The sequence below is a fragment of the Oncorhynchus tshawytscha genome, linkage group LG09, assembly GCF_018296145.1.
Source record: "Oncorhynchus tshawytscha isolate Ot180627B linkage group LG09, Otsh_v2.0, whole genome shotgun sequence".
Lineage (NCBI taxonomy): Eukaryota > Metazoa > Chordata > Actinopteri > Salmoniformes > Salmonidae > Oncorhynchus > Oncorhynchus tshawytscha.
The window spans coordinates 51,150,609-51,178,295 of NC_056437.1; the positions used below are offsets into that span (position 1 = coordinate 51,150,609).

The 27,687-nt window shown below is 40.9% G+C and overlaps 1 protein-coding gene across 2 annotated transcripts in view; it reads left to right on the plus strand.

The window, feature by feature from the left end:
• The window catches only part of LOC112258097 (follistatin-related protein 4-like), a 201,948-nt gene that overhangs the window by 114,320 nt on the left and 59,941 nt on the right, over positions 1 to 27,687 (plus strand). The window lies entirely within an intron of this gene.

Here is a 27,687-nt window from a genome sequence, read left to right on the forward strand (position 1 = left end):
AATACTTTATAGCATTAGTAGAAATTGCTTTTGAAAATAGGGTCAAAAACACACACAATAACAACAGCATTCTTTTGCCCAGTGAGTCATTTGCTATGGAACACTGCACTGGTCATTAGAGAGGAGGTACAATGAGAGGAGGTACACCCCCCCCCCCCCCCCACCCCGCATAAGACATGAGATGACAGAGGTGACTCCCGTCTCTGTGCTCCTTTTATAGCATACATCGAGCAATGGACCAGAGATCCCTGCGGCAATACCGTCTGAGCCACTTCCCTCCTTGGTCCCTGGAGCCCCAGCTAGCTCTCTCCACTCTCCTACCCTCCTCCAGGCCTCAGGGCCCAGGCCTCTTGATGCACAGAGTGTACCCTGACACCATGTACCGACCTGAAATACTATCCCCCGGGTACACCCCAATCTTCCCTTCAATGAGCCTGCAATAATCTGTATAATACAGTGAGTCATTTTCCATCCCTGGTGAGTCCGTTGAAGCAGGCCACTGCATGACTTTGCCCACTCTTGCAAAGAATGGAAAAACGATCAACATGATTCCAAAATCACTCATACAATAGGTTCTCTGATGTTCTTCAAAGAGAAATGAGAAAGGTGTCTGAGAATATGGCACGATAATAGAACATAGTCTCATGCTCGATGGAATTCAACGCTTGTTTGAGAGCGAGCTTTCTTTCTTTTTTTAGCGGCTGAAATAAGCTACAGTACTATATCATGAGCAGAGTAAATAAGCTCTCCTGTTCCTGGTTGTAGTCCGTGGCATAATTGTGTATGTCACTGCACATTGTCTGAGCGCTTAATTCGTCTAACAGGTGCATCGCACTGAGCCAAGTTTGACGCTTTAAGAGTTCACAGTAAATTGAGGGCCATTATCGGTAACGGCACCAAGTCGTCCCTTAGATCTCCGTGATTGAATTTAGCAACACACAAGGATCAACAATGTTAATTACAAATCTACAAGCAGGTAAGGGCATCAGAAGTAAATGTCAACAGCTGACAAGCTTAATAAATGATCCATTCTGAATGACTCCGTAGGACATTTTGTCATTATGGCAGAGTGGTCGAGGTATAAATGACCGCCGTAAAGCAATTCATAACACATTACGGGCTAATATATTTTATGAGCCTCTTGAGAAATGGCAGGAGATAGACATGACTTGGGAAATGGGTGTAAAGACGCGAGCGAGGGTTTTCACATTGATGGAGTGTTGCATGTAGCCAACTAGTTGCTACACACTGCCATGTGTTCTTGTAGACTGACACATACATACATACACACACACACACACACACACACATGCACACAAAACACAAACACGCAAAATACCAGGGTTTCTGTTAGCCTGTAATAAAAGAAAGTAAAAATGTTGCCGTCCAATTTGACCAGGAGAAAAAACAATCCCCTTTGCAAAATAATGCTATTTATTAATTGATGGAAATATCAGTCAATGGAAAAACATTTTTACCGTCATGCTTATCCGTCTGTGGGTTAATTCAATTGGGGCGTGTGTATACTTGTCAGACAGGCTACAGCCTATTTTGAGTGGAGTATCTCGTCAGACAATGCTAGAGCTGCTGCTGCTGCAACTCCTCAGCTCTTTGCTGCTGGAGTGAGACATGCTTTTATAAGCCCTGCCGTTGCGCAACAATCCTGAATACAATCACGTGTTAAAATCAGCTACTATTTTTATTTCTCAACGGGTAATCGAAGCGCGCCTCCCATTCGCCATTCAAGTGCATAGGCAACGGCAGGCAGGCTGTGCACTTGAATGTCACCCGCCACCTTGCAATGTGAGCTGGTGGCAGTATGCATTTTGAAAATGTATACTTAATTGTTCGAAACTTGAATGTTTTACTTCATATTGTAACCACTCTGCTTACCTTACTGCACAATGAACGCTAATCAAACAACTGTAATTTCAAAGGGTTTGCCCATCTTCACCTTTCACCTTTCACATTTCTCACCGGTGAATTAAGACTACTGGGTTTAGGGAGGATACATGGTCTGCCTCTCAAATGGCACCGTATTCCCTGTAAGATGCACTACTTTTAACCAGAGCCCTATGTGCCTTGGTCAAAAGTAGTGCACTATACAGGGAGTATGGTGCCATTTGAGATGCAGGCATACTGTAGCAGTGCCATATCCCCACCTCACAGCAGTCTAGTGCCCTATCCACCACGGCTCACACTCAAGCACATAGCACAGGAGTGAAGCCCTTTGTGTCTGATCGGCTCGCCTAAAGAGCAACCCATTACTCCCATCTAATGTATGCTCGATTAGACAGTTAGACAGTGTATTTCCTCGACTAATGCGCGTTGAAGTAGTTTATTTTTTATTTTTTACCTTACGTGTTATATTACACAGTATTTGCATTTCTATTATACAGCGAGACAGAAGATAATAGCAACCTGTTCAAACAGGTTGTGGTTTTCAACCTTTACACTTTTACTACAACAGCTTAGTTTCCTTGGGAACAGATGTTAATTACTATAAAGTGTTTCGCTGAGAACTATTCACACATTCCACCCCATATGGTACAGCTAGAGCAGAAAGGAAAGACACTTGGCATGAGTCTTGACGAGAGTGTTATTTTGGGCTGCCGTTCACAAATATTGTGCCAGTCGGGGGTGAGACAGACATCAGCCGTTTTCTGATTGTTTCACGCATGAATAGAGACAATTTCATCAGCATTTGTAGACAATGTGGTAAAATGTTGTCAGAGATGAAATTGCATTTGAAAGAGAGCTTGTACCAGCTGATATAGTTCTGGGAGCATTCCTTGGAGACTCGGAGTTGTATTTGTGAATCGGTTAACCATAGGGTAGGGCTTGTGGAATGCCAAGGAGCAAGTAAGGACAACGTCATGGAAGTCATTACACACAATGAGCATTTTTTGGGGATGAGTCTTGGATTGCCAGGAAATTGTGTGAGATTGTAAAGCATGTTGTGAATAGTAGTATTATAGTTCTACGCATTTGCTAGGTGACACCTCAATTATAGATGGTAGGCTAGGTTTCTTTGTACACTTCATACCACCAGTTTAGCATGCTACATTGAAATAAGTGTAGTTCCATGGGAAATAAAGGACATTGGCAGAGTTTATTGATCACACCAGGTAGTCAACATAATCTTTCTGATATTTCACAGTTATTTATCAATCTATGTGGAGTAAACGCAGAGTAAAGCTCAAGTAACGACACAAATCACTGTAATATAAATCAGGTGCCTCCCAAGGCCTCAACATACTATAAATCAATGGCAGACCTTATTGCTTTTCGGGCTTTGTAATAGAGAGAAGAATAGCTACGGGTTTGAAAATATATTGTCTACTGGTCATGTGATGAAGTGATTGCGATTTCAGCACTTTGTTTAGATTACACAATACGACTGCTTTAGAGGTGTTTGTTTCACCAGCGCTTACATTTCCCTTTTCATGATACTTAACTCAAAATGAACAGCTACAAACTCACTTTTTAAATAAACAGTGTGTCCGCTTTTCCCTAATGCTGTAATGCACAACTTTAATATCCACATTTTTTTCCCATATGCCTGATTTTGAGAAAACGCTCTTCTCAAAGCCTCTATTACTGCTCAAGTCCAACCTTGTCATTCATTACTTTACGAATGATCATTTCTGAATCTGGAAATTATTGTATGAAAGATTGCATTTAAAAGGCTGATTTATTAAGACCACCAGAGGACTGGGAGCCAGGCAACCGCTTGAAAGACATGCAAACGCCTTGCGCTAATAACGGTAGATCAAATAGACTATATTTAGCACTGCATTTAGCAGTGCAAGTGAAGGCATTCCTAACTGCCCATGAAAACCTGGAAAGCGAGAGAAATCAAGAAATTGTTCAATCTTAAACAACAGGTGTAGACTAACAGTGACATGCTTACTTACGGCACTTCCCAACAATGCGAAAAAATATCAATAGTAGAAAAATAGTAAATTAATAAATAAATAAAATAAATACACAATGAGTAATGATAACTTGACTATGTACACAGGATACCATTACCAGGTCGATGTGCAGGGGTACGTGGTAATTTAGGTAGATACAGTTGAAGTCTGAAGTTTACATACACCTTAGCCAAATACATTTAAACTCAGTTTTCAACCATTCCTGACATTTAATCCTAGTAAAAAGTCCATGTCTTAGGTCAGTTAAGATCACCACTCTATTTTAAGAATGTGAAATGTCAGAATAATAGTAGAGAGAATGATTTATTTCAGCTTTTATTTCTTTCATCACATTCCCAGTGGAACAGAAGTTTACATACACTCAATTAGTATTTGGTAGCATTGCCTTTAAATTGTTTCACTTGGGTCAAACATTTCGGGTAGCCTTCCCACAATAAGTTGGGTGAATTTTGGCCCATTCCTCCTGACAGAGCTGGTGTAACTGAGTCATGTTTGTAGGCCTCCTAGCTCGCACATGCTTTTTCAGTTCTGCCCACAGATTCTCTATAGGATTGAGGTCAGGGCTTTGTGATGGCCACTCCAATACCTTGACTTTATTGTCCTTAAGCCATTTTGCCACAACTTTAGAAGTATGCTTGAGGTCATTGTCCATTTGGAAGACCCATTTCCGACTAAGCTTTAACTTCCTGACTGATGTCTTGACATGTTGCTTCAATATATCCACGTAATTTTCCTTCCTCATGTTGCCATCTATTTTGTGAAGTGCACCAGTCACTCCTGCAGCAAAGCACCCCCACAACATGATGCTGCCTCCCCTGTGCTTCATGGTTGGGATGGTGTCCTTCGGCTGCAAGCCTCCTCCTTTTTCCTCAAAACATAACGATGGTCATTATGGCCAAACAGTTCTATTTTTGTTTCATCAGACCAGAGGACATTTATCCAAAAAGTACGATCTTTGTCCCTATGTGCAGTTGCAAACCGTAGTCTAGCTTATTTATGGCGGTTTTTGAGCTATGGCTTATTCCTTGCTGAGAGGCATTTCAGGTTATGTCGATATAGGACTTGTTTTACTGTGGATATAAATACTTTTGTACCTGTTTCCTCCAGCATCTTCTCAAGGTCCTTTGCTGTTGTTCTGGGATAGATTTGCACTTCTCGCACCTAAGTACGTTCATCTCTAGGAGACAGAATGCGTCTCCTTCCTGAGCGGTATGATGGCTGCGTGGTCCCATGGTGTTTATACTTGCGTACTATTGTTGGTACAGATGAATGTTGTACCTTCAGGCATTTGGAAATTGCTCCCAAGGATGAACCAAACTTGTGGAGGTCTACAATTAAAGCTGATTTCTTTTGATTTTCTCATGATGTCAAGCAAAGAGGCTTGAAGGTAGGCCATGAAATACATCCACAGGTACACCTCCAATTGACTCAAATTAGGTCAATTAGCAGCATCTAAAGCTATGATATCATTTTCCAAGCTGTTTAAAGGCACAGTCAACATAGTGTAAGTAAACTTCTGACCCACTGGAATTGTGATACAGAGAATGATAAGTGAAATAATCTGTCTGTAAACAATTGTTGGAAAAATTACTTGTGTCATCCACAAATTAGATGTCAAACTATAGTTTGTTAACAAGAAATTTGTGGAGTGGTTGAAAAAGGAGTTTTAATGACACCAACCTAAGTAACTTCTGACTTCAACTGTATGTACATATAGCTAGGGATAAAGTAACTAAGCAACAGGATAGATAATTAGCAGTAGCAGCAGCATATGTGATTAGCAAAATAGAAAAAAGGTCAATGCTGGTAATCCGGGTAGCTATTGGATAACAGCAGATAATAGCAGTCTTGTTCAGGGTCCTGTTGGTTCCTGACTTGGTGCATTGGTACCGCTTGCACTGTGATAGCAAAGTATACAGTCTATGACTTGGTTGGCAGAAGTCTTTGACAATTGTTAGGGCCTTCCTTTGATATCGCTTGGTATGGTGGTCCTTGATGGCAGGGAGCTAGACACCAGTGATGTACTGGGTCATACGTATTACCCACTGTAGCGCCTTGCGGTCGGATGCCAAACAGTTACCATACCATGTGGTGATGCAGCCAGTCAAGATGCTCTCAATGGTGCAGCTGTAGAACTTTTGGAGGGTCCATACTGAATCTTTTCAAGCTCCTGATGGGGAAGAGGTGTTGTCGTGCCTTCTTCACGACTGTGTTGCTATGTGTGGACCACAATAATTCCCTAGTGATGTGGACACAGAGGAACTTGAAGCTCTCGGCCCTCTCCACTACAGCCCTGTCAATGTGGATGGGTGCGTACTCAGCCCTCCGTTTCCTATAGCCATGAATCTCCTTTGTCTTGCTGACGTTGAGTGAGGTGTTGTTGTCCTGGCACCACTCTGCCAGGTCTCTGACCTCCTCCTTGTAGGCTGTCTCATCGTCATCAGTGACCAGGCCAACCACTGTCGTATCATCAGTAAACTTAATGATGGTGTTGGAGTCGTGCACTGCCATGCAGTAGGAGACAAAGCATCCACCCCTGAGCGGCCCCTGTGTTGAGAGTCAGAGTAGCGGATTAGTTGTTGCCTTCCCTCACCACCTGGGGGTGGCCCATCAGGAAGTCCAGGATCCAGTTACAGAGGGAGGTGTTCAGTCCCAGTGTCCTGAGCTTAGTGATGAGCATGGAGGGCACTATTTGATAAACGCTGAGCTGTAGTTAACAGCATTCTCACGTAGGTGTTCCTCTTGTCCAGGTGGGAAAGCACTGTATGGAGTGCAATAGAGATCGCATCATCTGTGGATCTGTTAGGGCTTTTTTTTAGGCTGGATCATGTTGTTGTATTGTATTGCTGTATGTTTTAATTCTGTATGTATTGATTGTTGCTGCCTTCTTGGCCAGGTCTCCCTTGAGAAAAAGACTCTGGGTCTCAATGGGCTTTTCCTGGTTAGATAAAGGTTAAATTAAAAAAATAAAGGGAGGTGTGTGAATTGGAGTGGGTCCAGGGTGTCCATGATCGTGTTGATGTGAGCCCTGACCAGCCTTTCAAAGCATTGTATGGCAACAGATGTGAGTGCTACAGAGTGATAGTCATTTAAACATATTACCTTGTTGTTATTGGACACAGGGACTATGGTGGTCTGTTTGAAACATGTACAGTAAGTATTACAGACTAGGCCTGGGAGAGTTTGAAAATGTCAGTGAAGACACTTGCCAGCTGGTCAGCGCATACTCTGATTACGTGTCCTGATAATCCTTCTGGCACCGAGGCCTTGTGAATGTTAACCTTTTTCAAGGTCTTACTCAAATCGGCTAGTCGCAAGTCATCCGGAACTGCTGGTGCTCTCGTGCATGGTTGTGGTGTTGCTTGCCTCGAAGCGAGCATAGAATACATTTACAGTGCCTTGCAAAATTATTCAGACCTCTTGGATTTCTTCACATTTTATTGTGTTACAAAGTGCAATTAAAATGGTCATTTATTTTGGATGAAAAATGTGAGAGTTAATAAATAAAATATAGTTGTTGCATAAGTATGCTGCGCCTTTGTTTAGGCAAGCCTAAATTAGTTCAGGTGTTCCTAATGCTTTGTACACTCAGTGTACACTGTGTATATGTGTGTGTGTGTATGTATATATGTATACGGATGCCATTGTTTCCCTTCATTTGAAGATGAAATGCGGACGCAGGTGTTTTATACAACAGCCTTTTGTGTGTTCCCTTTTCGTCTCTCTCCACATATTTGCAATCAAACGCCAGAATTTCCTCCATCTCCTTAAATATCATACTCTGCTTCCAGCGGGCTTCCCTCTGATTTATAAAGTCAGTCCTCCAGAAAGTGGAGAACATGAGCAACACTTGTGCAGTTCTTAGTGATATCTTTCAAAATAGCTGCGTTAGAAACGATTACCTACACATACTGAGCAGCTCATGTTATAGACAGACCAATCCAAACTAATCTCTTGACATGTCCAGCCCATCCATTATCTTGGCTAAACCAACTAGGCTCGTAATTGACAAATGTTAAACGTATTTAGAGATGGCATACACTTTTGTTATTAAGGCACATGAAAGTTCACATGTTCCAGAAGGCATTTCTGCCAAACAATAAAAAAATGTATGTTTACTGTACGTTCAAATGTCTCTCCTGTGAAGTAGTGATGGGCGACACATGCCTCGTTTCCTGAAACAAGTCACATATATTAATCAATAATTCTCATGCTACCTGGCTTGCTCCTGACTTATTTAGAGTTTGTTGTTTAATAATAGCCTGTTGAAATGTCGAAAGTTAATTCATAGTGACAGAATTGCACATTCTCCTCGGCTATAGAAAGTTGTAGCGCAGCCTCTGAATGTCATAGAGCCAAACCAAAGATATCCCATATACATAGAGTCTGTCACGGATCCCTCCGGAACTTTCATTATGCACACCTGTCCCCTATTCCCACTGATTAGTATTTGTATATATGTGCCCTTTGGTTTCCATTGGGCGGTCGATTATTGTTACTATGTCCTTTAGTGCGTGTGAGTACCTGTGCTGTGTGTTTTTGGCTTTCGTGCCATTGTTGATTGCACAGATGATTACAGGTCTCATCCCGTGTGTTAATGTTTGTGCGCATGTGTTATTTATTCAATGTACAAGCTAACAAGTGGTAGGCCTATGCTTTTAGCCATTTTCTTGAGCGTAAAACACAATACCCTTACATATCCCCTCAATTCGAGCCCTGGATAGTAGACTATAATTTAGTCTGTCAACAGGGGGGCCTACCTCTTATTTCTTGAATAGGAAGAAATAGGCAAAGCCCTATTGTTAGTAGCCTGAAGTAAAATTTAAAATGACGACTGTTTAAATGAATTAAGCCTTCCCGATTTAGCCTACTTTCAGCACCCATGCACTGTCTATCTCCATGGCTGCCTCTTCATAGTAATGTACGTTATGTAAATTACTCAAATATGGCTTTTTGGGGCGGCAGGTAGGCTTGTAGTTAGAGTATTGGGCCAGTAAATGAAAGGTTTCTGGATCGAATCCCTGAGCTGAAAAGGTGAAAACCTGTCGTTCTGCCCCTGAACAAGGCAGTTAACCCACTTTTCCCCAGTAGGCCATCATTGTAAACAAGAATTTGTTCTTAACTGACATGCCTAGTTAAATACAAGTTAAATAAAATTTAAAAAAGGTCAATTACTCTGATAAATAGCTTCAATATTGTCAATGAAACATATTGTTTTTTTATTAAAATCAATTATAGCACTAGCAAGTAGTCTTATCATCTTCACGCTCTCCCTCTCAAACTGAACACCAGTAGTCCTAGTCTGCACGCACAGATATTGATTTAGTTTTTTGACCAATAAAACATATTTTCGGATGAAGTCTTTGACTCGCCTCCTGAAGTGCCACCGTACACAGCACAGCCATTGGTTAGGCAGCACAAAAGGGTTTACATCAGCAAGAGCAGGGCAGGCCGGGGCTCATGATTGGGAACACCTATCCATTGCAGTGTGTAATGTTTTACATACACCATCCCAGCAGTGCAGAAACTCAAGGAGGTACATTTTCTTTGAAATATAACTTTGCCCTGTGCTTCTCCGAGCATGCTCGTCATATAAGCCTAGGCCTGTAGCCTATAGTATAGGCTATGGATCATTTGATTGAGACCACATTAGGCGCACTTGATATTGCACGCCCAGCAGAGAGTCAGGGATGAGGGGCAGCATCGGGCACACTGAGATAAAATGAGCAACTAATTATCAAACTTTGAGCAATATGACATTTAATCGATTACAACTACAGGATCCTCCCCTGGACTAAATTAAACATGTAATTAAAAAACATGACTCTCCCCCATTTTCCCTGGGTACCAATTGCGTAATTTCAACTGCTCCCTTAAGTCAAAGCTTTATTAGTCACTTTACTTGCCAATGTATCATAACCTATTCCACGAAACTGTGCAGGAAACATTCTGTATAGGAACTTCTTTCCCTACTTGCTGTTAAGGGTCCCTAATTATTTAGTTACAATATACATTTTGTATACATTTTGTTGCGGTGCCACCATGTCCCGCGAAGGAGTGTATAGCCTATTGTAGCTTACTGGGTTCAGATGGCATCATCTAAGCATCATTTAAGGATGAGCTGCTGTCTCCATTACCCTGGTCTGGGTATGTGTGGAGGGACAGTGTTTGCATCCCAAATGGCACTGTATTCCCTTTTATAGAGCACTACTTTTGACCAGGACTCATAGGAATGTGGTCAAAAGCAGTGCTCTATAAAGGGAATAGAGTGCAATTCGGGATGCAGCCTGGGTGTGTTCTGGGGAGGGACAGTGCTGTGAGCTCATTAAGGGCGCTGATGAATAGGATTCCACTTGAGTGGAGGTGCCCGAGGACAATATGGTAGAGATTGCATGATGATCCTCCAAAGAGCAAGACAGGCTCCAGGACAGAGCTGTGTAAAAGAGCAACGGCATTCCAGGTAGCAAAATATTGCCCTATGCAAACACAGTTCATCATATCAGGGCCGCTGGCAGCAGCACACCCAGTGTGTACTATGGAAATGTTTGCCAAGCGATATTCTTGTTCTGCTATGGTAGCGGCATCAGGCGATTGTGAAAATGTGTAGTTAACCATTGCATGCGATACTACATAATCAGTTGAAATGATTTGTCATCAGCGTTATATGGTCTTTACGCTCAACATTGCCCTACAATACCAGTCATAATTATTAGAACACGCCTGTAATTTCATTTAATGAGTAGCCTGATGAGTTTTGAATTTCAGTCATCATTTCAACATGGGGTTGACCTACCATGGAGAAGGCTACAGCACACAATACAGCACACACACCAACAAAGGGATCTAAAGAGTGTCGTCGTTGATTCATCAACTCTCTCCCCCAGGAAGATACAGCCATGTACTCCATCACCAACTATATGTGAACTTCTGACATGGTTGTTTTGAGAGTAGCTGCCGGGATGGCTTTGATGTCAGTATCCTTTCTGTGTGTAGCACTGTGAGTGTATTATTGAGCGCATCCCAAATGCCACCCGCTTCCCTACATAGTGCACTACTTTTGACCAGGGATCCCTGTGGGCCCTGGTCAAAAGTAGTACACTGCATAGCGAATAGAGTGCCATTTAGGACGCAGGCCTACATATTAGGGTTCCTTGTAGTTCTCCTGCCGCCCGTCATCAGTCAGGCCAGCCATGTTTTCTCTCGTAGCCCAGGCAGCAGCGTCTGACGTGTGGTCAGCTTGTCAGTCACTCACGCTCCTCTTGCTCAGCAGAGCATCTGTACAACATCAAAAGCACCTGTGGTGTCAAACACGCTGCCGTCATCTGGTTCGTCCTGGATCAGGTGGTAGTGAGTGGAGAGTTTGGGCGCATACCAAATGGCAACCTAGTCCCTATATAATGCACTACTTTTGAGTAGAGCTCTAGTTAAAGTAGGGCCGCTGGGATCTGGTCAAAACAGTGCATGATATAGGGAATAGGGTGCCATTTGTGATGCAACTTGTGTCTACGGTGGGTGTCCCTGGGACCCAGGTTGGTTGAGTGAGTGTCTTCTGGATGGAGTTGGGGAGCTATCTCACTGAGATGTGAGCTGCTGCTGTCTTTTTCTTTTAGACTGACTTACATGAGACTAATACATTAGATTAGGAGGAGAGAGTGTTCAACTTCACCCATCTCGGAAATGATTAAAAACCTCACCTTTATCACTATGATCCTCAAAATGGAAGGAAGGTATCCCAATTTCTGCAATAGCTGATAAATGTGCGTAAGTGTGTATGGAAATTAGCTTCAAAAGCACCGTTTAATGACACTTGCTATTATTGTGTCTGGCTATGTATCTGATTCAAGATGTCGCATTAGATCAATCTGCATATATTCAGCACACTTTTATGATAATTCCAGACACATCTGGGAACCTTCATGAACATCATTCATCAATCAAGATGCCACATTTGAAATTTAGATGTGACATATAAGAACATGTGATGGCCATGGCATAGAGGAGCTATAGCTAGCTAGTAACATAAGGCTAGTTCACCCTATCAACACTGGCCCTCTTCCTGTGTCCCTCAATGTTTTCACTACAAGGCTATTAGTCAAAATGGCACGAGCCCCTGAAGTAACAGGGAACAATTAAACAAAGATTGATTTCACACACGGCCAAAATAAAGTGGAATTGAAACCTGTTTACTTCAACAGTAAATTGACGCGAGCAAGCATGACAACTGGCAGCATTTAAATTCTATTACCAGGTACCCAGACATCTGGGTAATTCCCCCGGCAGGTTCGAACCAGGGCTTTGTGAGATGTGCATTATTTACAGGCCAGGTTAAGACTGCCATCCTACTTTACTCACTACACACATCGATGACGAGCGGGGGTGGGGGGCGAAGGAGGCAGAGGGGTGCTTTGAGAAACAATGGCAAAGTCAAAGTGTCTTTTGACTTATTAAATCATGAAGTGACTGATCCCTGGCATGTACCGAGTCACGGCCGAGAGCTGCAGCTGTTGGAGCAGAAGGGAATGAGCTTTGTCGTGGTACTGAAAGGAGAGCAGGGGAACAGGGGCGCTCAGATCACAGTGTCTACGTCCCAAATGGTACCCTATTCCTTATGTGTTACACTACTTTTGACCAGGGAATAGGGTGCCATTTGGGACACACACAAAGTTACAGTATCCCTTCCTTCCCTCCTGGTCGACGCGCCAGGCAGGCGTCCATGATGTTTTCACTTCACGTCTCCCACTCTACTGCATGGTGGTGATATTAATATGACTATTATTATTGCTATTATTATTATTATTATTATTATGTTTATTAATAATAAGGTGATACTCTGCCACCGATGCCATAATAAGTCATTTCTTCCGTACTGCATAACATTGCAGCTATACATAATCTGTCCCAGCCAGTGTCTACCGTATTAACAAAACATATGTTTACGCTCGCCTCTATGTGAATTCATGTGGATGTGTGTGAACGGTGTGAATTCCTCATGGTAATGTCTTATTCTCTTCAAAATCCATAACTAATCTGAAACGCTAGCTTTGAGTGTGCACATCTGTGTTCACCTGTGATACTGTAGGAAGAAGAGCAGGTGTGCTAACCAAATTGCACCCTATTCCCAATTTAGTGCACTAATTTTGACCAAAGCCCCCATAGGGTTCTTGTCAATAAGTAGTGCACTATACAGGGAATAGGGTGCCATTTGGGACACATACCCGCTGTCCCGAACTGACCTCGCCTACCTAGAAACACCTGTTCGTTGGCAGGGACAATATGAAGTGTCTTTGATCTGTGGCCAAAGTATGTCATATCTAATACGGTCATGCCATGCTACAACCTCAATTATCTTTACTGTTCTTTAATTTAAGCCCCTAATGTTGCACATCGCTTCACTTAGCAGATGAGAGTATCACCAATGGGACCTCACAGCAAAATTACACATCTGACATTACATTTCATGTAAAATATTGCTCTGGTACAGCCAATTACAATTTGACTGCATCAGCAAGATTTGTAGCAGTCTTAAGCAGTAATCTTTTCTCACTTAGTTGAACTTGACAACTTTTCTCCTTTTTCTCTCTCCTGCTCCTTTTTCTCTTCGGCCAGCATCTAAACAGGCAGAGATGTGCCTCAGGACAGCAAACTCTCATCATCCAAACAGTCTGGAGTTATAAACAGCAATCGTCTAGCAGTAATGAAGGTTATTTTGAAGGAGGTTATGTTGAAGGAGTTCCCACATTGGCTGCTTTTCCTTCCCTCTGCCGTCCAACTCATCCCGAACCAACTCAATAGGGTTATGGTTGGGTGATTGTGGAGGCCAGGTCATCTGATGCAGCACTCCATCACTCTCCTTCTTGGTCAAATAGCCCTTACACAGCCTGGAGGTGTGTTGGGTCATTTTCCTGTTGAAAAACAAATGATAGTACCACTAAGTGCAAACCAGATGGGATGGCGTATCGCTGCAGAATGCTGTGGTAGCCATGCTGGTTAAGTGTACCTTGAATTCTAAATAAATCACGACAGTGCAACCAGCAAAGCACCCCACACCATCACACCTCCTCCTCCATGCTTCACAGTGGGAACCACAGATGCTGAGATCATCCGTTCACCTAGTCTGCATCTCACAAAGACACTGTGGTTGGAACCAAAAATCTCAAATTTGGACTCATCAGACAAAGGACAGATTTCCACCGGTCTAATGTCCATTACTCATGTTTCTTGGCCCAAGCAAGTCTCTTCTTATTATTGGTATCCTCTAGTAGTGGTTTCTTTGCAGCAATTCAACCATGAAGGCCTGATTTACACAGTCACCTCTGAAGAGTTGATGTTAAGATGTGTCTGTTACTTGAACTCTATGAGGTGCAATCTGAGGTGCAGTTGTTTGCAGATATCTGAGGCTAATGAACTTATCCTCTGCAGCAAAGGTAACTCTGGGTCTTCCGTTCCTGTGGCAGTCCTCATGAGAGCAAGTTTCATCATAGTGCTTCATGGTTTTCCCGACTGCACTTGAAGAAACTTTCAAAGTTCTTGACATTTTCTGGATTAATTGACCTTCATGTCTTAAACTAATGATGGTCTGTCATTTCTCTTTGCTTATTTGAGCTATTCTTGCCACAACATGTACTTTTACAAAATAGGGCTGTCTTCTGTATATCCCTACCTTGTCACAACACAACTGATTGTCTCAAATGCATTAAGAAGGAAAGAAATTCCACAAATGAACTTTTAACAAGGCACAGCTGTTAATTGAAATTCATTTTAGGTGACTACCTCATGATGCTGGTTGAGAGAATGCCAAGAGTGTGCAAAGCTCTCATCAAGGCACAGGGTGGCTTCTTTGAAGAATCTCAAATATAAAATATATTTTGATTTGTTTAACACTTTGTTGGTTACTACATGATTCCATGTGTGTTATTTCATAATTTTGATGTCTTCACTATCATTCTACAATGTAGAAAATAGTAGAGTAGGTGTGTCCAAACTTTTGACTGGTGCTGTACATATACATGAAGAAGGAATGATGCATGTCATGCTAACAAAGATAAATGTGTTGGATTGTCGTCAACAATAGAACACTATCTGATAACACTTTCTCTAATGGTATCTTGAACACTCTTGAGAACATGAGTGCAGTCCACTGTTGGATTAATATAATCTATTAGAGTCTATCTACAAAGGAGACAGACTAGATTTAATCAGAGAATTGGGCTGGCAGGCTTAATACGATTATCTCTCCTTAATTAAAATATCATCAAGATGGCTGACATTAAATAGAAAGTCCTTACAGACATAAAACATTTGCATTTGTAACCATTGAGCCATTACAGGTTGGATGTACACGTTGTTTCAGTATTTTACAGAAACCGATAAGGATTTCCAAATGGTAGCACATTTTTGTTCAACAACAAATTAATAAATGTGTTGAGTGTAATTTTATGTTTTTACCAAAGCAGCAAAGCGATTTATTCAACCTGACATAATTTTACAGCGTAAGGTATTACAAAATGTCAAACTAGACTACTACTACGGTTTCTTTTTTAATCAAAGTCCCTCTTGTGGACTGGGACTCTGTGGATTATTTTGCTTGGCTTTAATTAATTATTAATCTGACAACTAGTAATTTGTACCACCTCCCTGTACCCCAGAGAGGCTGAGTGATACTGTAGCCTTAATCCTATGTTTGGGCTGGTAATTGGTTTTGTTTTTTAAATGTGTTCGTTTCCCTAATGATTCATTATTATAGAATATTAAAAGGCTCAAGAGAGACAACAGCTCAAGTGCTGGAAGGGGATAAGGTTTCTTGCTCAGAATGATGACAAGTTGGTCAAACAAAGACTGGACACAGTAGTATGGGTTGATGATGAGGATGCTAATGGTTTTTAATGAGAATTCTCATAAGCTTTCTTAGAATTCTATGTCCCATTTAACCCGTCACAAACACATTTTGAAAAGACCCAAAACATCAAAATAGTTTATTGTGGGTAGCCTAGACAGATCTGGGTTCAAATCCATGCATATTTAAGTATTTTTCTATTTAAATATGTGCTTTCTGTGTATTTGAGTATTTCCACATAATGTGGCCAAATCAGCTACTTCTTTTTGAATTTTATGAAACTATTTTCAAATACTTATTTACAAATACAGTATTTCAAATACCCCTAGGACCAAACAGACCTGGGAGTATATAATATTTATGGAGTATTTAAATATTTGTATTTGAAAATACATGCCAATACTTTCCTAGTGTATTTTGAAATACATTCCAATATTCAACCACTGGTATTTTTAAAGAAAAATATCCAAAAACATAATTAAAAATGTTTGTGAAAATAATTGACATCTCCTAAATAGTATTTGAACACAGGTCTGAGCCTATTAACCGTCTCTTAAGGACAGGAATCGTCCATCGCATTTCAGCATTGAAGGGATCATTGAATAGAAGGCCTATTCTTGTTTTTCTGCTGAGTATGAGGCCTTTCCACACTGCAACAATCTCTAACAATATCAGACTGCATTCTGCTCTTCTGTTTCCCCAAGGAGTGTGTCTGTTTGTTTTCATTACAGACACAGTCTTTAATCTAGATATATTACGGGCGCAGAGGACCTACACACTTTTGTCAGGTTTTTTAATTAGGGTATCTGTCGTTGGACTCCTCTTGCTCCATGTTCTCAAATTAGTCACTTGGATGATCAGGGGGGCTGTGGGATGGAGAGGCTGTAGCTCCGGGGGAAACAGTGCTTCTGCTGCCATTGTGTGTTGCATATTATCATCCTGACCCACATTCCTCCCTGTCTGAGTCTCCTGTTCATTTAGCCTGCGTTGTCAAGCCCGGGCCTAATGACAAAGCCCCTGAAAAGGTGGGGGAAAGGGAAAAAAATAAGAGAATGAATCGTGTTACTTCCATTTAGAAGTCAATTCCATGGACCTCTGAGATTACCCCCTCTTAAATTTGTTGGTGTGAGTGACAGGCTTGTGGGATAGAGGCTCGACTGGTGATCTTGAGGGGACCGGGAGCCAATGGGTATTTTAATAGCTTCAGACCCCTGCTTTGAAACATGCCATTCTATCTGACAACCTCATGCTAAAAGAGTGACTCTCACAGTTATGAGATTATAATGTTGGAAATCCATCCAGCAGCGGGAATCCATATGCTGGTATAGATTCACAACATGGGGGTGAAAGAGAATTTCACATAGCCACTAAAAAGTCACAGAGTTTTAGAGGCAATTCTCTGAAGGGACAGACTGTGGTTGAAGTGGTGCATGCTTAACTGGCCAGGCCAATGATACATTTGCCTGTTCAACATTCACACAGTTCTATATATAGATGAGGTGGTGTGGTCTGAATCACTCACTGTGTTCAACCAGGTCAGCTCATTATTAATAGTCAATGAGACATCGGCAAAAATGTGTTTCTTGCATTTCCTCAAAGATTTCTTCCCCATTGCAGACGTTTCTGACCCAGATAGTATAACGAACCTGCAGCCAGGTAGGAGCCAGGTAGGAGCCAGGTAGGAGCCAGGCAGGGTAAACCATGCTGCATTTCTTTGTTGTTTTGTTATTCATTTATCCCTTCATTAGTTCTGTTCCCTGGTTAATGATTTTCCCTCACACTATTTCTACCTGCTGGCAGAGAGAGGGAGGAGGTTGAGGAGCTCCGAGTGTAAACCACTAATGACTCGACATCAATCCACGGCGTACCAATGCAACGCACCTCCAGGCAACCAATAGGAGTTGGGGGAGGGGGGGGTGGTGTCTTTCCTCGTCAAATAAATAGAGACAATCTATGACAAGGGAAATATTGCTTATTAATGTAGTGCCAGAAGGAGATGTGATTGCAATTTTTTTTCTAAATTCTGGCATTTTTGTTCCATTTAAAACAAGGATTCTTGCATATCAGCCAGCAGTGTGAATGCAGTAACCTGTGTAGGCCTACTGTGCTTGAGGAAAGATTGCACCTCCTCCCCAGCGGTGTTTGTGCAGTCAACTTATATTACCTGTCATATGAACAGCTTATTCTAAAATTGCCCCTGAAGGTTGCATCAGAGAGTAATGGTTTCATGGGTCAATAGCAGTCCATGGCATTAGTGAGAGTTGGTGCTCACTGGCAGATGTTTTAGTCTAATGGAAGCTCTGGTGGTCACTGAAAACTTGCATAGCACTTGGCCCTGTGTCTGAGTTTGGTAAGTACTGTATGGTTATTTCAGAAAGTGAAGAGTAGACATATTAGCACACAATTTAACTGGGTTGATCTGTTTTTGATAAAACAAAGTTGGCATGCTTTTTCATTATCTTCTCCAACATTGACGTTGTTGTTAAAAATAGATATGCCATCATTGGGTATTTCAGTATCCTTCATTCACTGAAGTAGATAACTGAGAACAAATTGTATTTGTGAAATACTGACATGGTAGGTTAAGAAGTATCAAAAGTATATAATGAGAATTATACAATGTATTTTTTGTTAAAGTCGCTACCAAACATTACAGTTATTCTGTAGCAAACGTTATCACACTGTAATTGTTCATCTGTAAATTGGAACAACAATGATTGCATGGATCTGCAATAGAGGAACAGGTACAGCTTTTCATAAGCACAAATTGAAATGAGCTTCCAAATAATTTGTGTAGATATGGGGATTGAAACTTGGAAATCAAACAGCAAACTACTTTGCCTACTTTGGAAAAAAGAATCAAAGAAACAAACCTAGAGCTGAAACATAATATAGTTATAAACAACTGGCTTGAACTATACTGCAGATCAAGCATTGATCTTGGCCCTTACATAATTGAATCGAATGAAGCTCAAATGTGTTTTAAACAAAGCATATCTATCTATACAAAGTTTTTCACAAAAGTAAAACAAATGGATGCTATGACAATTGCCTATCACCTAATCCCCATACCCTCCTTTCCCGAAAATATATGGAAATGTGATTATTCTCTTTTCAAGTGTTAAAGCAAGTTATCTAAGCATCTGTAAAAAAAGTTTTCCAGAATTTTTTTGACACCTTTAAAAAAGAGCCCTGTCTTAAATCAATGTCATATGACTGAAGTATATTAATGATTTTGCATTTAAGTGTCATCATTGCACATTCCGGGCAGGTGGATATGCATGGGGGTAGTTACTTAGCTGTTGAAGCTGCCACAATTACATGAGAAAAATGTCCTCTCAGTGCAGCAGCGAGGGAGAAAGAAGATGAAAACTCCTCTTTAAGGGAAACAGTCAAAGATAAAAAATTTAGTTGAAAGACAAAACTCGGAGATGAAAGGGAGACATAGCATCTCCATTTCTCTTTCTGACTATGGAAGTCGTGAGAGAATGAAAGGGCTGTTCCCTTGTGTTTTCTTTGCCATCTCACTTTCTTTTCCTCATTTTGTCTTCTTCCTGCTTTGCTATTCCACTGTATTGTAAATGAACATAATGCTTTTCCAGAGTCAGGTACCTGCTCATGCTGTAGCAAAGAGAGAGGAACCCATTGTCCTCGTTATTTTAACTCCTGGTCAACAGCTGAAGAGTAGTTTTGTTAGCCTATACTGTCATTTTTTTAAATCACTCATTTATTGAAAGTCAAAAAATATTTTCTGTTGTCCAAATTTAAACTGTATCATCCAAGTTCTGTAAATGTCTCTTATTCAATGGATCCTCTTAAAAAAGCTGACAGTCCCCGAAATCAGGCCCTAGAATTGCTTAAATAAATATGTATATGTTTAGATTAGAGATTTTATTGATATCTCACCATTTTAGAAGTCAGAAGATAGCCATCCAGACCTACCTATGATCATGTCAACGTCCTAAATGTGTATTTGCCTTCTACTAGTGGTCGGCGCAACGTTACGTCAAGGGGGTGTTCCTTTATAAAAACATTTATCGAGCTCGACTACTTTACGGCACAGACATGGCGAAGCAATCACTGAATTTGTCTCGAGCAGGCTGATCTAAATACATCATTTTCATAGCTCTACGATAAAGAATGTGATCTACACACTTCCTTAAACCTAAAAATAAGTAAAGGAGTAGTTTTGTGTGTGAGTCAAACATTTGTTTTGGTTGGAAGCAAACATATTGCATATGCTCAGAACAACAAAATAGGGCCCTTTACATAGTCCTTCTCTGCTTGTCTATAGGAGGTACGGTCACTGTTTAAATGTCATGACATCTTTCTAGGGGTGTGTGTGTGTGGGGGGGGGGGTTAAATATTAAATATTGTAGAATGGCTGTCAGCTCAACTGGTTATTGACGTTCTCGCTCTCCTTGCTTATACACTGAGCAAGTCTAAGCAATCAGGCACAAGTTGATGAGCACCTCTGCAGTTAATTCTGTATCTTTCATCTTGCTGCTAGGTTTCCATATTCATTTCAAACATATGATTTACACTCATCGATTGTTTACATACAGCTTACAGTAGCAACAGTGCACACAGTACAGTTTATGTGCCTTTCCCCAAGTCATTTTACCATCTCCCTTTCAAGCCTCTGAAGGTCACCAGTGTGATGGAGCAGGCTAATGATGGCTGTTTGTGCTCGGTCTCAGTGTGGATGGGTCTCGCTGAGGTGCAGTCCTAAGCAGCTAGCCAGGCATTTTAAACCCTTTTTCCCCCTGAGACGGCAATCTGCAGCCCCAGCTCAGCTAACAGACAGGACAAGCCTTGAGATTACTGTAGTTTACACTGAAGGTGTGGGGGGGGGTATGCTAAAAATCTAATATACGCCCTACACTTGTACTCCTAATCTAATAGCGGAGTGATGGCAGGGGCAAGTGCACCTCTTTTTAAGGACTGTCAGGTGGGGGTTTATTTCTGGGTTTGATTGTGTTGGTGATTTAACTGGTTGAGAAACATATTGGTAAAGTGTAAGGTCGTGTAGGGGGTCATGGAAGGAGTAGACTGTGAAAGTTACCAGACTATACATTACACCTGCAGTGCGTCATAAACACTCACAAAGGGGGGCGCGATGGACCATGATTGAACTTGACTGTGAAGTAGAAAAAGGGTGTTTCATAGTTTGATTACTGTACTTTTCTGCCCTGTGGAAAAGTAGTAATGTAATGTGTATATCGGGATGCTACTTTCCTGTTCTGAGTTCTACAACAAGTTCAAAAATTCAATCTCATTACAGTAGAAGGATTTGTTTAGGTTGGAATCAGTGCAGTTATGACGCTAGTGAAGCGATCCTTTTTTAATTGCTTCTCTACCTCTGTACCTGCAGACACAATCTAATGCCCATATTTTTCATTTTTCACAAGATGTTTTCTTCTCCTTCCTCTCATGTGGGCCATCCTGCATAACAGAGTACATTTGATTACGTTTGAATGCTATTAACTTACGTCTGTAAGGTGTTTGTTTGCACATTCCATTTTAGATCAGCCCAATTCAGGATTACCAGGTATTTTTAATGTTTTAATTTTATTTTATTCAAAAATGTTTTTAAGGATTGCCAAGTGTTGGTGTTCAGCCATTTGGAAATTGAGACATATTCCTGTCTTATATCACTAAAGCCTTGTTTTGTACTTTGAAGTTGAACTGCGCTATTACTTGGATAACTATTTGATCCAGACTCCACAAAATATTTTATACTTGGGATTTTAAACTGGGAGAATGTAGAGACTGAGAGGGAGGTGCAGCTAGCATATGTGACCGACTGGCTCGATTCGGTCCTATGTAGCAAAATTTGAAATTGTGTTTTTTACATTGCACAAAAGTAAAGACTCAGCTAGAAAATGGTATATCATATATTGTAGTTGAGGAACAATGGGAAAGTAATTCTGGTTTCAAAGTTGATAAACTTACCCCACTTTTGAGAAAATGGCCCTTGAATGTTTTGGTACACCTTCTGGAGAGCTCTTTTTTGTCTACACCTATTCAGCGTTGTTCACACCATCTTAAGTCTTAGCCCCACCCATCTCTTTAAGGATTCACATGTGAGGTCATGTGCTAAACAGTGAGAACAGTAGTGTTCCAAACAACCAAAGATTGCAAGACTTAAAGCTACTTCGATCGACATGTCTGTACGCAATTGTCGCAGGGACATCATGAACATTATATTGTCATCCGACATCAAACTTGTCATTGTCGTTATGAAAAGTATAAACACAAAACTGACAGGCTGCATGACATCAGCAGCCTGGTGGTCCAAAATAGCACAACTAGTGTATTTTAAGACCAATAAACCCATCCAAGTACATGTCAATCTAGCAAACCAGGCAACTAAAAGCAACTTTCTAAACAATGTTTTGGTTTATTTCCAACCAGCTAGCTAGCCAGTTCAAGTAATGATGATATCATATAGGTGACAATGTCTTAAGTTTATATCTAGTTTTAAAAATTAATTAACAATGAAACTCACAACAAGATCATTATTTACAAATTAATGGCAAGCTAATTACAGAAAATAGCTTGCGGTTGTGAGTGTGACAAAATAAAATAGAGCATTCTACCAGACAATTTTAGAACTTGGACACTGTCTCGTTGACCTAATGTTATATCCTAATTTGACTTTGGTGCAGGTCATGTTGTTCCTCACATTACCATCTCTGGTAAACACACACTATATCAAATAAAATCTAAGTTTATTTGTCACATGCACGGGATACAGAAGGTGTAAATGGTACAGTGAAATAGTTGCTTTCATAGTGTAGCTAGCTAAACCATGAACCATAATCCCAACTCATAATGTTACTACCCTGCATGAGATCCCAATGTTTGTTGGTTTGCTACAGGTAGCAAACCAACTAGGTTCAATGTTAGCTAATTAATATTATGCTATAACAAGCAATAGAAATTGCTCTGAGATACAAATAATATTACTACACAGATCATACACATAATGTGAGCTAGTGAGCCAGCCAACCAGCTAACGTTAGCTAGCCATCTTCAGCTTCCACCGGGCAGTCCACTGAATTCAAAACTCAGTCTTCCAGAAGATGGAGCGCATGAGCAACACTTTTGTGTTAGAAAGGAGTACCTACACATACTCAGCTGTTCATGTTATAGACAGAAGTGTGCTTCATGGCAGACCAATCCAAACTCATATCTTGGCATGTCCAGTTCTTACATTATCTCAGCCAATCATATGACAATCGGGACGGTTCCTGTCTTTTTCCGTGGCTGAACCAACTGGGCTCGCAATTTAACCATTTTATTTGTATTTACAGATGGCATACAAGTTTGTTATTAAGACACATGAAAGTTCACATGTTCCAGAAGGCATTTTGATTTTAGAAAATGTTTACGTTCAAATGCCTCTCCTGTGAAGTAGTGATGTGTGATATATGCCTACTTTCCTGAAACGAGTCACATATAGTACCGATGCACGGTTTGAGCACTTTAGTTTTCCACAGCAGTCAGTCCTCTATAGTATTTCTCCTTCACTGCTCTGCCAATAACTCTCATGTTGCAATGAGTTCTCATTTAGCCTGTCCCAAGGTGCAGTGAGTCAGATAAGGTTTGCCAAGCACACACACATCCTGACGGCAGAACATATGGGGGAAGACTGGATGTCTTTACTCAGCTAATCTAATGGCATCATTTTGAAATGTAAGACATGACTAAAATGTTGGGAGAGCTATTGAGAGTTACTTGAGATTACTCAATGGCTGTCCAACTACTGTCCTCCGAATCAATGGCATTGATCTGAAAATATTATAATATGATATAACCCAGCTAGCACATCTGGTTCCTTGGAAGTTGTGGGTACCTAGGTTTTTGGTTTCCCATTGGTTGTGGATACGAAGCCATACGTAAAGTTCTGAGAACAGAAGTGAACATTTAGAGAGCGTTTTGTTCATTCTTATAACCGAATGTATATGTTTTTAAATAGCATTCTTAGAACATTCTCTGAGCGTTCTGAAAATGTTCTTGTGTTTTTTTTATGGACATTTTCTTCACATTCTGAGAACAAATGTGTGTTTTTAAATACAATTCTTAGAATATTCTCTGAACGTTATTAATGTTTTCTTGTGTTTTTATATGGAAGTTTTCTTAACGTTCTCTGAACAATTTGAGAACATGACTTTAAATAGAATCATGAGAAAACCTGTAGGAAACGTTATGCTGAAGTACTGAAATTCCCACAATTTTTTTTTGTTTCTTTACATTCTCTGAACTATTTGAGAACATTTCCAATGTCAAACCAGAACAAATTCCTAGAACATTACCAAAGTTGAAATTAAATGTAACCGTGTTTGAACTTTCTGTTAAAGCAGGCCTGCCCAACCCTCTTCCTGGAGCTCTACCATCCTGTGAGTTTTTAATCCCATCCTAATTTTACACACCTATTCTACTTATAGCTGCTCAACAAGACCTTAACTAGCTGAATCAGATATGCTAAATTAGGGTTGGACTGATCACCTACAGGACAGTAGATCTCCAGGAACAGGGTTGGGCAGCCCTGTGTTAAAGTAATGAATATTATTTTTCAATGTGCTGAGAATGTTCCAAAGCCAAGCAACTATCCTACACCATTTCCAGAAAGTTGTGGAAAGGTTGTATGCAAAATAACCATAGGACAAGCACGCTCTCACCAAGCTTTAAGAAACACATGGTTATCAGAATGTTATGTGCTAGCTGGGAATACACTTTCCTGAGCTCTGTCAAAAGCTCAAACTGTCCCAATTGAGAGTTTCTGGGAAACTTGCTACGTAAACATGGCATTGCTATTGGGAGATTATAGATATTTCAGAGAATGGATTAATCAAACAAATGCCAATAGAAGTAAACATATATAATTAAGTATTGCTATTCTGCAAATAGCAATACTTAAGGCATGACACCATGGCACCACCACTTAAATAATGTGAACATTGGCATCTCAAAACGTGTTTGGAACATTGATTGCTTCTCTTATGTAGCTTGCCTTTCCTTTTGGCTTGCTCTTCTGATAAACACCCATTGTCTTTTTTGTCCCTCAGAACAATTTTCACAAAACAAATGTTATAGTGTTCCCTTGGCAAAGCTCTTACGACAAACATTCCAGTTTCACTACAGTCAAATTCTTGCAGCTTTGTAACAGCATAGATTTGACGATTTGCTGAGTTGGGCTGAAAAGAGAGATGAGATTTTGAAATGGCCTCTCTGTTGTTGATTGTCTTTTGTCTGCATACACTTTATTTACCCAGCCAGATTGAGAACATAAGTAGAGTTCTCTCATGCAGTATGTGGCTCCCGTTATTTGCTGCATCGCAGGCTACTTTAGTTCGCTCTGGGCCATAGTTATAGGCTGTCACTGTGAAGACTTATGTCTAAATTAAACAGGCAAGTATTTAATGTGCTCATGTCTCAATGAGGGTAATGTCCATGCAACAGATAACCCTCAAAGGACCCCTGGTCCATGCTTTGATTCACAGTTACTTTCGACCTGATGTCCCTCACGTATGAGGAAAGGATCTATCATCTCCGTAATTACCTAAGAGGCAAGTCAATCTTTTTCCATTAGCAGGACACAGATGGCATGGCTTAAATAACCCAATCATCTCAGCCCATGGAGGTCAAGCCATCATAAATCAAACAGGAGCACTGCTCACACCCTTGAGGGATTGTAGTAAGGTTTCAACACTTGATGTATTAGATCAAGCTTTTACTCTCTTGGATCTGATGCTAAGAACTGCTCATGAGAGGCTTTCAGACACCGACGCTTTCAATTAAATTGGATTATTTTTAGTCGTTTTTTAAAATAATTAGTCCATTCTTTAGTTTGGGTTATGTCTTTGTACATTTATTGTGTTTTATCTGACTTACCTAGTTAAATAAAGGTTGGAGAAAAGAATATATAAAATTCACTAGTTCCCTAAAATGTATCTGTATGCAGTTAAGTTATGTTGATATTACTAAAGGTGTCCCGCATGGGTAAAATTGTTACTTAATGCCGGAAATACTAAATGTATGCCATTTTGTCATTCTCATAGAAGTATTTCAGATGGCTTACACCTTTATGCATTGGATGAGTCTTTAATCAGGTAGGTTCCCGCCTATATTTTTCTGGGCTTTTGGTTTAACAATAATTTGATGTTTAAAAAACATAAGCTCTAGATTTAAAGTAGGCTTCTTTTATAGAAATAGATCATGCCTCTCTCTAAACAGCAGAAAGCAGATTGTACAGTCAACTTTCCTGCCAGGTCTTGACTATGGTGACACCATTTATCTGAATGCAGCAGCCCCTACACTTAAACCTTTGGATGCCGTCTACCATAGCGCTCTTCGCTTGATCACAGGTGACAGTTTTAATACGCATCACTGCATCCTATATCAAAAAGGTTGGCGGGTAGATCATTCATTACTCCCTTTTGAAAGCGAGCACCACTTTCAAAACTACAAAAGCTCTGGAGTGCATCTTTAAGCAGCTAGCATTTCAAACAGGGAGTACTGTGAATTTCAGCCGCTCAGCTGCTGTCTTCAGCAGAGTAAGAAAGACTTACTGGTGGTAGGACATCATTGAGGGAAAATAAGGACATTCATTTCAACAAGTGGCACACTCCAGTCCCCCCAGAAGGAATAACATTGCCTCGGACTGATGCGGATGGTGGGGTGTGTCTGTGAAAGGTCATAAAAAGCGAGGATCTTGGATTAATAGCGTGTCATAAGAACTTAACCCATATCACCGTCGACCTTTCTCCTCACAAAGTCGCCTTGATAGATGTACTTCATTACCCGATTTGAAAAGTCGAAAATTGAATCCCTCCCCTTCTTCGTGGCAGGTTGATCAATGATTGATCAGCCACTGAATGTAGTCAGAGAGAAAGGGCTGGAGCATTGAAATGACCCCTTGTCATGCTAATGGATAGCACCAGAGCAGTGCCAGCGGCAGGTCTTTGCAACGACACAAGTTTCGAGCATACAGACAATGCAGCGGGTAGGCAAAATAGAGCTGGTAAAAATGTTTTAAAGTTTGGTTTGTTTGATTCGGCCGTGTGTTGCAAAGAGAGGTGCTAACAATTCAAGTAGCATGTCAGTTAACCCTCCTGTCACTGAAGAGAAAGGAACCCAATTTAGTCATCAGGCAGCCCGCATGCTTCACCAAAAAGCAACGAAACGTGACGTAATGTAGGAGACATTTCTCCCTTTTAGAGGCTTAACAGAACTCTTGTTGAGTTTAGGAGTGACATGAGGGTGAACGGATAGGACATTGAGGCATCAGTGCTACAGTGGGGTGGGGGAACCAGAGGTGATGCAGGTTGGACGCTTTGGATGCCTGCATCTTGTACAACGTTGTCTTTCTGTGTTATTTATTAGCTGTAATTGATGTTGATGTCTATTCTGAATTAGGCATTGCAATCAGGCCCCGGTCCTCGCAGGAGGGGGTATGGCTCTTCGCAGTGATCGGGAGACATTTTCTAATGACTTATTCATATCAATGAGCTTTTAATATTTGGTGCACTCATCACTTGGCGGAGATACACAGGCACCCCTCCCACCTCCTGTCAACTCTCACAGGCAGCTGGTGGAAGGAAGGGGGAGGAAGGGGGGAGTGGAGCAATGCTCTCCATTCACATCAAGTCCTAAAGATGCCCACAGCGGGTGGCCTGTGTTTGCACAATTTTATTTCAAGTAAGGAATAAACACACTCTCAGCTGCACTTGATTAATCATGGCTCCTCCATTCCTCTGCACATATTTATCAGCGGGCTGGGAGACAGAGTGCTGAGCAGTCAGGCAGGATGTGATGCTGTGTTTGAAACATGGGGTGTTAATCCCTCAGCAAGTGAAAGAGGACAAAACTGTCTAAAGCATCTCAATGAGGTTGTTTACCTTTTTGTTT